The sequence below is a fragment of the Echinops telfairi genome, unplaced genomic scaffold (assembly GCF_000313985.2).
Source record: "Echinops telfairi isolate 266 unplaced genomic scaffold, ASM31398v2 ScPeMD7_7469;HRSCAF=8507_1, whole genome shotgun sequence".
In the NCBI taxonomy this organism is placed as follows: domain Eukaryota; kingdom Metazoa; phylum Chordata; class Mammalia; order Afrosoricida; family Tenrecidae; genus Echinops; species Echinops telfairi.
This window is the reverse complement of record NW_022111373.1, coordinates 71,852,577-71,861,426: the sequence shown is the minus strand read 5'-3', so window position 1 is coordinate 71,861,426 and position 8,850 is coordinate 71,852,577.

The following is an 8,850-nucleotide window of genomic DNA, read 5'->3' as shown; positions in this document are numbered from 1 at the left end:
GATTTTGTCAACATTTTGTCCATTCAGGAAGTTGACAGATGTCCAGAACAAGGTTTGTCATCAATCAACATTTTACCTTTTATGAAACGAGAAAACCACTTGTGCACTTCAGTTTTTCCCCTATCACTGTCCTTGTAAGCTGTGTTCAACATCACAACAGTTTCTGTAGTATTTTTCCAGAGCAAAAAACAAAATTTCACAGACGCATGCTATTCTCTTAAATCAGCCATCACAAAAAAATGAGGTTCGAGCAAAACTGGGTTTACAAAAAAATTCACTGTGACCAGAGAGAACCTTCCCAGGCAATGCCACTGCAGGAGCTTTTTTCTGTTTATGTGGGGGTACCCCCTCATATGTAAAGCTCTTATTGGGAGCACTCCCTGGTTGTGTAGTGGTTATGCTTGGGCTGCGATCCACATGGCCGTCAGTTTGAAACCACCCACAGCTCCAAGGGGAAAGACTGGGCTTTCTACTCCCGTAACATTTAGTCTTTCTCAGGAAACCCCCCCCCAGGGGGTGGGGCAGGGGGTATCACTATAAGTCAGCATTGTCTAAATGTCAGCGAGAGAGTTTATTAGGAGCCCTGAACTACTGACAATAGTGGTTACGTGTTGGGCTGCAATCCTCAAAGTCAGCAGTTTGAAACCACCAGGCTCTTCTCAGGAGAAAAACAGGGCTTCTTACTCCTGTACAGAATTCTAGTCTCCGAAACTCACAGGGGGGAGTTGTACCCTGTCTGATAAGGTCACTATGTGTCAGCATCAACTTGATGGCAGTGAAATTAGTTTTGGTTTTGAAAGGACTGTATTAAGCCCCGTGAAGACCAACATTAAAGGTTGTCCAATGCTGATTGGCCAAGAACCCTGGCGTTATAGTGGGTTACACGTTGGGCTGCTCCGTGGAAGAACCCACAGTACCCACAGAAGAAAGATGTTGCTGTCTTTTCCTATGCTTTACAGCCTGGGAAACCCAAAGGAGAACTTCTACTTTGTCCTGTAGTGTTGCTATGAGTCCAAACGGCCTGGATAGCCGTGAATTTGGTTGAATGTAATCGGTGTTAGGGGATACCTACTGCTGAAGGCTGGCATTGCTGGCCGTTCGTGAGAATTGCCGTAGGCCACAAGAACTGCACGGTCCTAGCCCATTTATAGCCTGCCTAGCTGAAAGACGAACAGGGCTGCCCCACAACCTTAGGTAGGGAGCAACTCTGAAGAGCCATCTAAGCTACAGAGACTCTCCTAAGATCACAGAAGAGTCAGAGGCCTCACGGTAACTGCATTGTGACTCAGCTTTTCCCTGTGTCTCAGTCCTACCCTCCTCATTTCCTCACAGGTGTGTCTCCTGAGAAAACGCAACTAACGAAACCTGCTGCCAACCAGGCAATCCCTTTTCATAGGGCTGAACAGAATTGCTCCCTAGGGCAGTGGTTCTCAACCTTCCGAATGCCGTGGCCCTTTAATACGGTTCCTCATGTTGTGGTGACCCCCAACCATAAAATTATTTCATTGTTACTTCATAACTGTAATTTTGCTACTGCTAGGAATCCAGTAACCCCTGTGAAAGGGTTGCTTGACCCCCAGAGGAGTCATGACCCACAGGCTGAGAACTGCTGCCCTAGGGTTTCTGAGGCTGTAAATCTTTACGGGAGCATACAGGCTCTTCTTTCTCTGGAGTATATCCTGAAAATTCTCTTTAATAAACTTTCTGCACAAAGCTCAGAAGATCCAAAGGAGAGAGTAGACTAGGGTCAGATATTTGTTTGCCTACCTCCTTGTCCCAAAGATGCCGCTGACTGGCTGTGTCAGTTGACCAAGCTAAGAGCATTACTGTTCTCAGAGTGGCATGCAACACTCAACTCTGTCCTTCTACCTTCAGGTACCATCGCCTTCCTTTTGTCCTCTCACACGTGGTAGTGTTGCCTGTTGTCCAGTTGGCTTTCCACTCCTGGTGAGCCCACCCACACACAACTGTATGAATGCTGCCCAGTCCTGCACCAGCCCTATGATTGGCTGTGTATTAGAGTGATTTTTGGAAGGAAAACACCAGACCTTTATTTCTAGTCCATCTTAGTCTGGAAGATCCACTCCACATGTCCAGCCTCTGGACTTAGTAAACTTCAAACCCCATGGACACCCAGTTGATTCCAATTCATAGCAACCCTATATAGGGATTTTTGAGGCTATGTAAATCTTTATAGGAACAAACAGCTTCATCTTTCTCCCTCAGAGCTGCCGACAGGTTTGAACCCTTGACTTTGTGGTTAATTAGCTTAACACTTACTGGACAGTGCCACTAGGGAACTTTTAAAAAAAAGAATTATTGCAAGGCAGGGAAAAGATATAATAGTAGGAATAGGATTATTGCAGTAGGGAAAGCAATAAGACTTGCAAGCTTTCAAGGGTAAGCAAAAAGGAATTTTCTTTGTTGTTGTTGTCGTCATCACATTGATTCCTCCTTCTGGAACTCCATGTGTGCTACTCCATGTGTGTAGCACTTTGCTACACAGGATTTTCAAGGTTGTGACCCATTTAGCATATCACCAGGCTGTCTTCCAAGGTGCCTCTGAGAGGGTTGAAGCCACCAATGACTGGGCCACCGAGAGACTGTTATAAACCAAACCAAACTTACTGCCATTGAGTCGATTCCAACATAGGAACCCCCTAGAGTAGAACTGTCTGCTGGGTTTCTGAAGCTGTAAACCTTTACTGGATTACACTGCTTCATCTTTCTCCCATTGAATCACTGGTGGATTTGAACTTCTTCTGCCCTTGCCAGTCTCCAGCCCAATATATAACCCACTATGTCAAACAAAGCTAGAGGGAACTTTGTGTGTGAAGTAGATGAAAGGGTGCTTTGACATGATGGGACAGTAGATCAAGGAATGTTTTATACAAGGAATGCTTTATCCTGAGGCCAGCCTATTCTCAGGAGCAATTACTAAAGAGATGGTTCAAGATGGGTCAGCCAAAGTTGGGATGCCTGAAGGAAGAAAGGAAGTTTAAACCAAATTTGGTTAACAATTGTACAACTTGTTTCCATATATCAGTAGAGACTACCAGTTCAAAGCTAATCATTTATGAGGCAAATAGTGTGAATTTGAGAGGTCTTTGTCTGATCTGGTCAGAGACAAACAAGAGGTGGGATCCTTGAAGCTTATCTAAATCATATGGGAAGGGTCCTAGTGGCCCTGTGGGGAATAATTGGGCAGTGAAAGGTTGGCTGTTCAAATCTATCGACTGCTCCAAAGGAAAAAGATGAGGTTATCTGCTTCTATAAATACTTGTAGTCTTGGAAACCTTATATAGGGACACATTTGAGTCAGATTTTAATTGATGGCAGTGGGTTTTGTTGTTAGCAGTAAGCCATTTCCCAGAACAAAAAGGGTGAGGGGCACCCCCGTCCCCCGCCTGCCCGCCCCAGGACCATGGGGTTCTGGAAGGAGTGAATTACCCATTAAGCAAAGTAAGCAAAGGCTTACTTGTGCTCACTACTCAGTAACAAAGAATTTCATATGTCAAAGATAACTACTTGGAGGCCTGGCTGGCATTTGTCTCTCCTAGCTTCACAGCACCTTCTTACAAAAGCAAAGCCTCTTTTCTAATGAACAATCCCTGCCAAGGACAAAGTACTCAAAAAGCAAGCATTATTTTGCTTATTGCATAATCCAGTCCTGTTGTTAGGTGCTGTGGTGTTGGTTCTGATTCATCTAGCGACTTGTGTGCAACAGACAAAACACTACCCACCCTTGCAATCATTGTTGTGTCTGAGCTCATGGTTCTAATTACTGTGTCAGTCCAGCTTATTGAGGATCTTCCTCTGTTTTTGCTGACCCTCTACTTCACTCAGCATGATTTCTTGTTCCAGGGACTGGTCTCTCCTGATAACATGTCCGAAGTATGTGAGGCAAAAATCTAGAAACATTCTTCCCAGACGAATTTGTTCTCTGGCAGCCCGTGACACTTTTGGTATTCTTCCCTACCACTATAATTCAAGTGCATCAGTTCTTCTTCAATCTTCCTTAGTTGTGGGGGTAGCCAGCCACCCCAACTAATCACAGGTTCAGTAAGCGCAATTGTACGGTTGAGATATATAAAGATCCCAGTAAAGTCATAGAGAAATGAGAGAGATGGGAGAGATAGAGTAAACTAACAAAGTCAGACACATTTCATGGTGACATGTTCATCTCATCCCTGCTTGGTGGTCCAAGTGAGGATGTAGAAGGTGGGAATTGTAGGAGCGAGCAAGAGGGTGAGAGAGAGAGAGAGGTCAGGAGAGAAAGAGATGTATTACTAACCAAGGCTTATATATCTTTGGAGGCATGCATACCCCCTAATTACAGGTAAAGACATACATCACAGAAAGGGGTTGTACAATAGGCAATACAAGCAATAGGAGGGGGATATACAATGGGCATAAACCTAACAGGAAGGGGATGAGCTAGGGGAGGTACTGGGGTATACATGTGATAAGAAGGGCGGACCATAGACTCATGATGGCTGCCTAACTTTGGTAACCCTTGAGTGGGGTTGAGCTCCCTGGGCTCTCCTTCAAGGAAACAATCTACTTTTATACTTATCAGAAGGGAATGAGCCCTACTTAGGGTGGGACAGACTATACAGTCTGATTGCTCTAGATGACTGATAACCCTTAGAAAGAATAACCTCTGACCTACTTTCGTTGATCTCCAAGTGTATAGTCATTTACTGTGTGTAGCAAGTAGCTAAGTTTGGCATATGCTTGGGGGGAGACGACTTGGGAGAAAGCTTTCTGCATCCCACGCTTAGTTAACGTCCAAGCATATGAGGTGATTGAAAATACCATGGCTTGGGTCAGGCACACCTTAGTCCTCAGAGTAACATCCTTGCTTTTCAACACTTTCAAGAGATCTTGTGTATCAAATTTACTGAATGCAACTTGTCTTTTGATCTCTTGACAACTATTTCCCTGAGCATTGATTATGGACCAAAGCAAGATGAAATCCATGACACCTTCAATCTTTTCTCTGTTTATCTTGATGTTGGTCCAGTTGGGAAGATTTTGGTTTTCTTTACATTGAATTGTAGTCCATACTGAAGGTTGAAACCCTTGATCTTCAAGTCCTTCAATTCCTTCTCACAGCAAGCAATGTGGGTCACTGACATATCATAGATTATTAATGTTTTCCTCCAAACCTGACGCTGTGTACTTCATATAATCCAGCTTCTCTGATTGTTGGTTCAGCATACACATTGAATATGGTGAGCGAATACAACCCTGATGCACACCTTTCCTGATTTTAAACCATGCAGTATTTCCATGTTCTGTTCACACAACTGCCTCTTGATCATGTACAGTTTCCACAGAGCACAATGAAGTGTTGTGGAATTCCCATTCTTCTCAAGGCTATTCATAGTTTGTTTTTCCACACAATCAAATGCCTTAGCATAGTTGATCAAACACAAGTAAGCATCTTTCTGATATTCTCAGCTTTCCACCAAGATCCATCTGACATCAGAAATGATAACCCTTGTTCCACATTGAGGGGTGATTCTTGAGGGGTGATTCTTCTGAATCACCCCTCAATCAAGTACAAATTCAACATTAGCAGCACCAGTTTAGGAGTATTGCCTTCATTGTCTTATTGAAATCTCCAAGCATACCTACTGTATAGCAGAGTGATTTATTACCATTATGAAGCCAGTCTCCTGGATTCGGATTCATGGTGAATCCACATTTCACAGAAGAACTGCACTCTGGATTTCCAGTGGCTTTGCATCAGAATCAATCCAACAAGTACTAATAAGAACAATGATCTTAGAGAAGGAGATCACCAAGCCCTTCTTCTGAAGTACCAATGGGAAGATTCGAACCAGCCTCCCTTTCAGTTAGTAGCTGTTTGTACCATACAGGGACCTCAGTGGAGTTTTCAAAGGGGTGCTAATAAGACAAAGATGGGAATGTTATTTCACTTTCCTCTTCATAAAAGGATTGGTTACAGTTCTGACTTCATACAGTTATGGTGAAGACTTTAATAAACATCTACAAAATGGTTACAATAGGTTCTGGCTAGACATGAGTGCTGTGGCAGTTGTTAGGCACGTGGAGTCGGTTCTGACTCATGGTAACTCTATGTCCAAAAAAAAAAAAAAAACACTGCCTGGCCCTGCACCATCCTCACGATTGTTATTAGGCTTGACCTTGTTGTTGAAGGCACTGTGTCAATCCAGCTCCTTGACGTTGTTCCTCTTTTTCAATGCCCTTCTACTTCACCAAGCAGGACATCCAGGGATAGTTTCCTTCTAATAGCATGTCCAAAGAACAGGAGATGAAGTCTCTCCACCTTTGCCTTCAAAGGACATTCTGGTTATATTTTCTTCCAAGACAGATCTGTTTGTTCTTCTGGCAACCCACAGTACTTTCAACATTCTTTACCAACAGCATAATTCAAATACATCAATTCTTCATCAGTCTTCCTTGTTTATACTCACATATGAGTGTTAGCAACTATTACTATTGTTAGTCCCATTTTTCTAGGGAGGGTACTGAGGCCCTAGGAGTTTATGGAGTTTACCCCCAAACCGCATGCTACTGATTTGACTCCTACTTATAGCGGCCAAGCAAGCTGGAACTGTCCCGTAGGGTTTCCCAGGCTGTAAATCTTCATGGAGATAGACTGCCACATCATTTACTCATAGAACTGCTGTTGGGTTGGAACCACCAACCTTTTAGTTAGCCAAGGACTTAACCACTGTGACATCGGGGCTCCTCTTAATTTCTCAGATCCCATCTCCTCTACAGAACTCTCAAGTAGGGCACTGGTGGTAGAGAGATAAAGAGGAACAGAAGTTAGAAAAAGCTATGGAAGATTTTCCATTTTTTGCCTTTGAATCAAGAAAAAGAGGAAGGAACAAAATCACTTTTTCATTTTTCTCTAACCCAAGGGACTGATATCAAGGAAGTGGCAGGGGGAAGAAAGGCATCCCTATCCCCTAGAGTTATCACCTTGCTGTCAGCAGAGACTGCCTGCCTGCGGTCACCCCCAGACTGACACTGAGACAAGGTCAACCTAACTCCCAGGATTCTCCTCCGAGTCTCTCTGGGATAGCCAGTCATTATTTCCAGGTGATGACTATAAAATTCTACAAAACTACTATAACTTCTTTGCTAGACTATTTAGCAAGAGGTCTTGAAATAAGCTATTATTGTGTGTTGGTGTCATTATCATTAATTCCAAAACCAAGCCATTTGCTACTAAAACAAAAATTGGCAGTCTAAACTCATTCTGTTCCAAATCACTAGAAAGCCTGGCTTTCCAAAGTTCACAGCCTTGAAAAAAAATTTATGGCACACAAGTTCTACTCTGCACACTTGGGACAGCCATGAGTCTAATCAACTTGTAAGGGTAAACAGATGATAGATACATACATACATAATAGATAATGAGATAAGGAGATAGATAGGAGTTGTGTTGACTGACTCATGGTGAACATTGCCTAGTATTTCTTTATCCTCATGATCCATTGCTGCGGTTGCTGTGTCAAACCATCTAAGGAAGGGTATCCCTTGCCCCAGGCCTGTATTTTATCAGACAAGATGTCCCCTTCAGTTACTGATCCTTTATAATGATGTGTCCAAAGCAAAGTAAGCCAGATAATGTCCTGTTGTAAGCCATAGTGTTTTTTTAACTTTTTATGGTGATTTAGGTGAAGGTATACAGAGCAGTTCATCAGTTTTCCATTCTGTAGTTTATACACATTTTGTTTCAAATCATCCCATTAAGGTACTATCTCTTATCCCACTTCCTCCTAGTACTTCCTGTTTCTAGGCCTCTCCTTTCCTAACTCTCTGAACTTTGTCCTTGGGTAAATGCTACCCTTTTGATCTTAAAAGGTTGATTATTCTGACACAAATCTAAAGGGTGACTAAGTTTGGGGAGGGTTTCTAGTCCCTATCTGAACAATAAGCCTGGCTCTTTTATGATTTTGAGTTCTGCTTCACATTTTTCTCCCATTTTATCCAAATAAAATCTCACCGCCATTGAGTCAACTCCAACTCTTAGCAACTCTATAGAACAGGGTAGAGGTGCCCCTGTGAGTTTTTGAGACTGTAACTCTTTGTAGGAGTAGAAAGCTTATCTTTCTCCTGCTCACTTCTGAAGAGTTGGAAGTTACCATCATCTCGTTCTGCTGGCCTCAAGGTTATGGAGATTGATGTTTGTCTCTGACTAATTGTTTCCATGTGTTTTCAAGTTTTATCACACTTCTCTCCTCTTGATGAGGAGAGACCAATATTTGCAACTTAAGATGGCAGCTCACAAGGTTTCAAGACCCTAGTGGTTAGTCACTAAAAAATAGAAGGCAGAATATTGTCTTTGTGAACTGTTATGCCTATTGGCCTAGGGACTCCCAAGAGATCAATAAGGTTTCCATTAGCTAATTGGGCAGAGTAGATTGCTAAGCTTTTCTTTTTAGGTTGTGTTAGCTATGCTGAAATTGTCACCACCCAACTAAAAGGTCCCTGTCCTGCTCTATTAGCCAATTGAAGTAAGACAGACACTTGATACAAGAGAACCAGAAAGAGATTTTACTGCCAGCACAGACAGGGAGCAGTGCTGGGGCTTGTGATCAAAATAACGCAGACGCCCTAAGTTGGGACATGTGAGTTTTTGATGCCCTTAGACTTCATCCCATCCCTTGCTGACCTCTAACTCATCTCTAGCCATAAACAGAGTTCCGGTTCTCCCAAATGTTCCCTAGATAGGCCACTTGCTTCTAAAATAGGTCTGGAGAAGATGGTGGGTCGGACAACATAGTCCTTTCTGGAGATCCCTGGGTCCACGGTCAGTTGGAAGACATTGATGGATAAGACTGT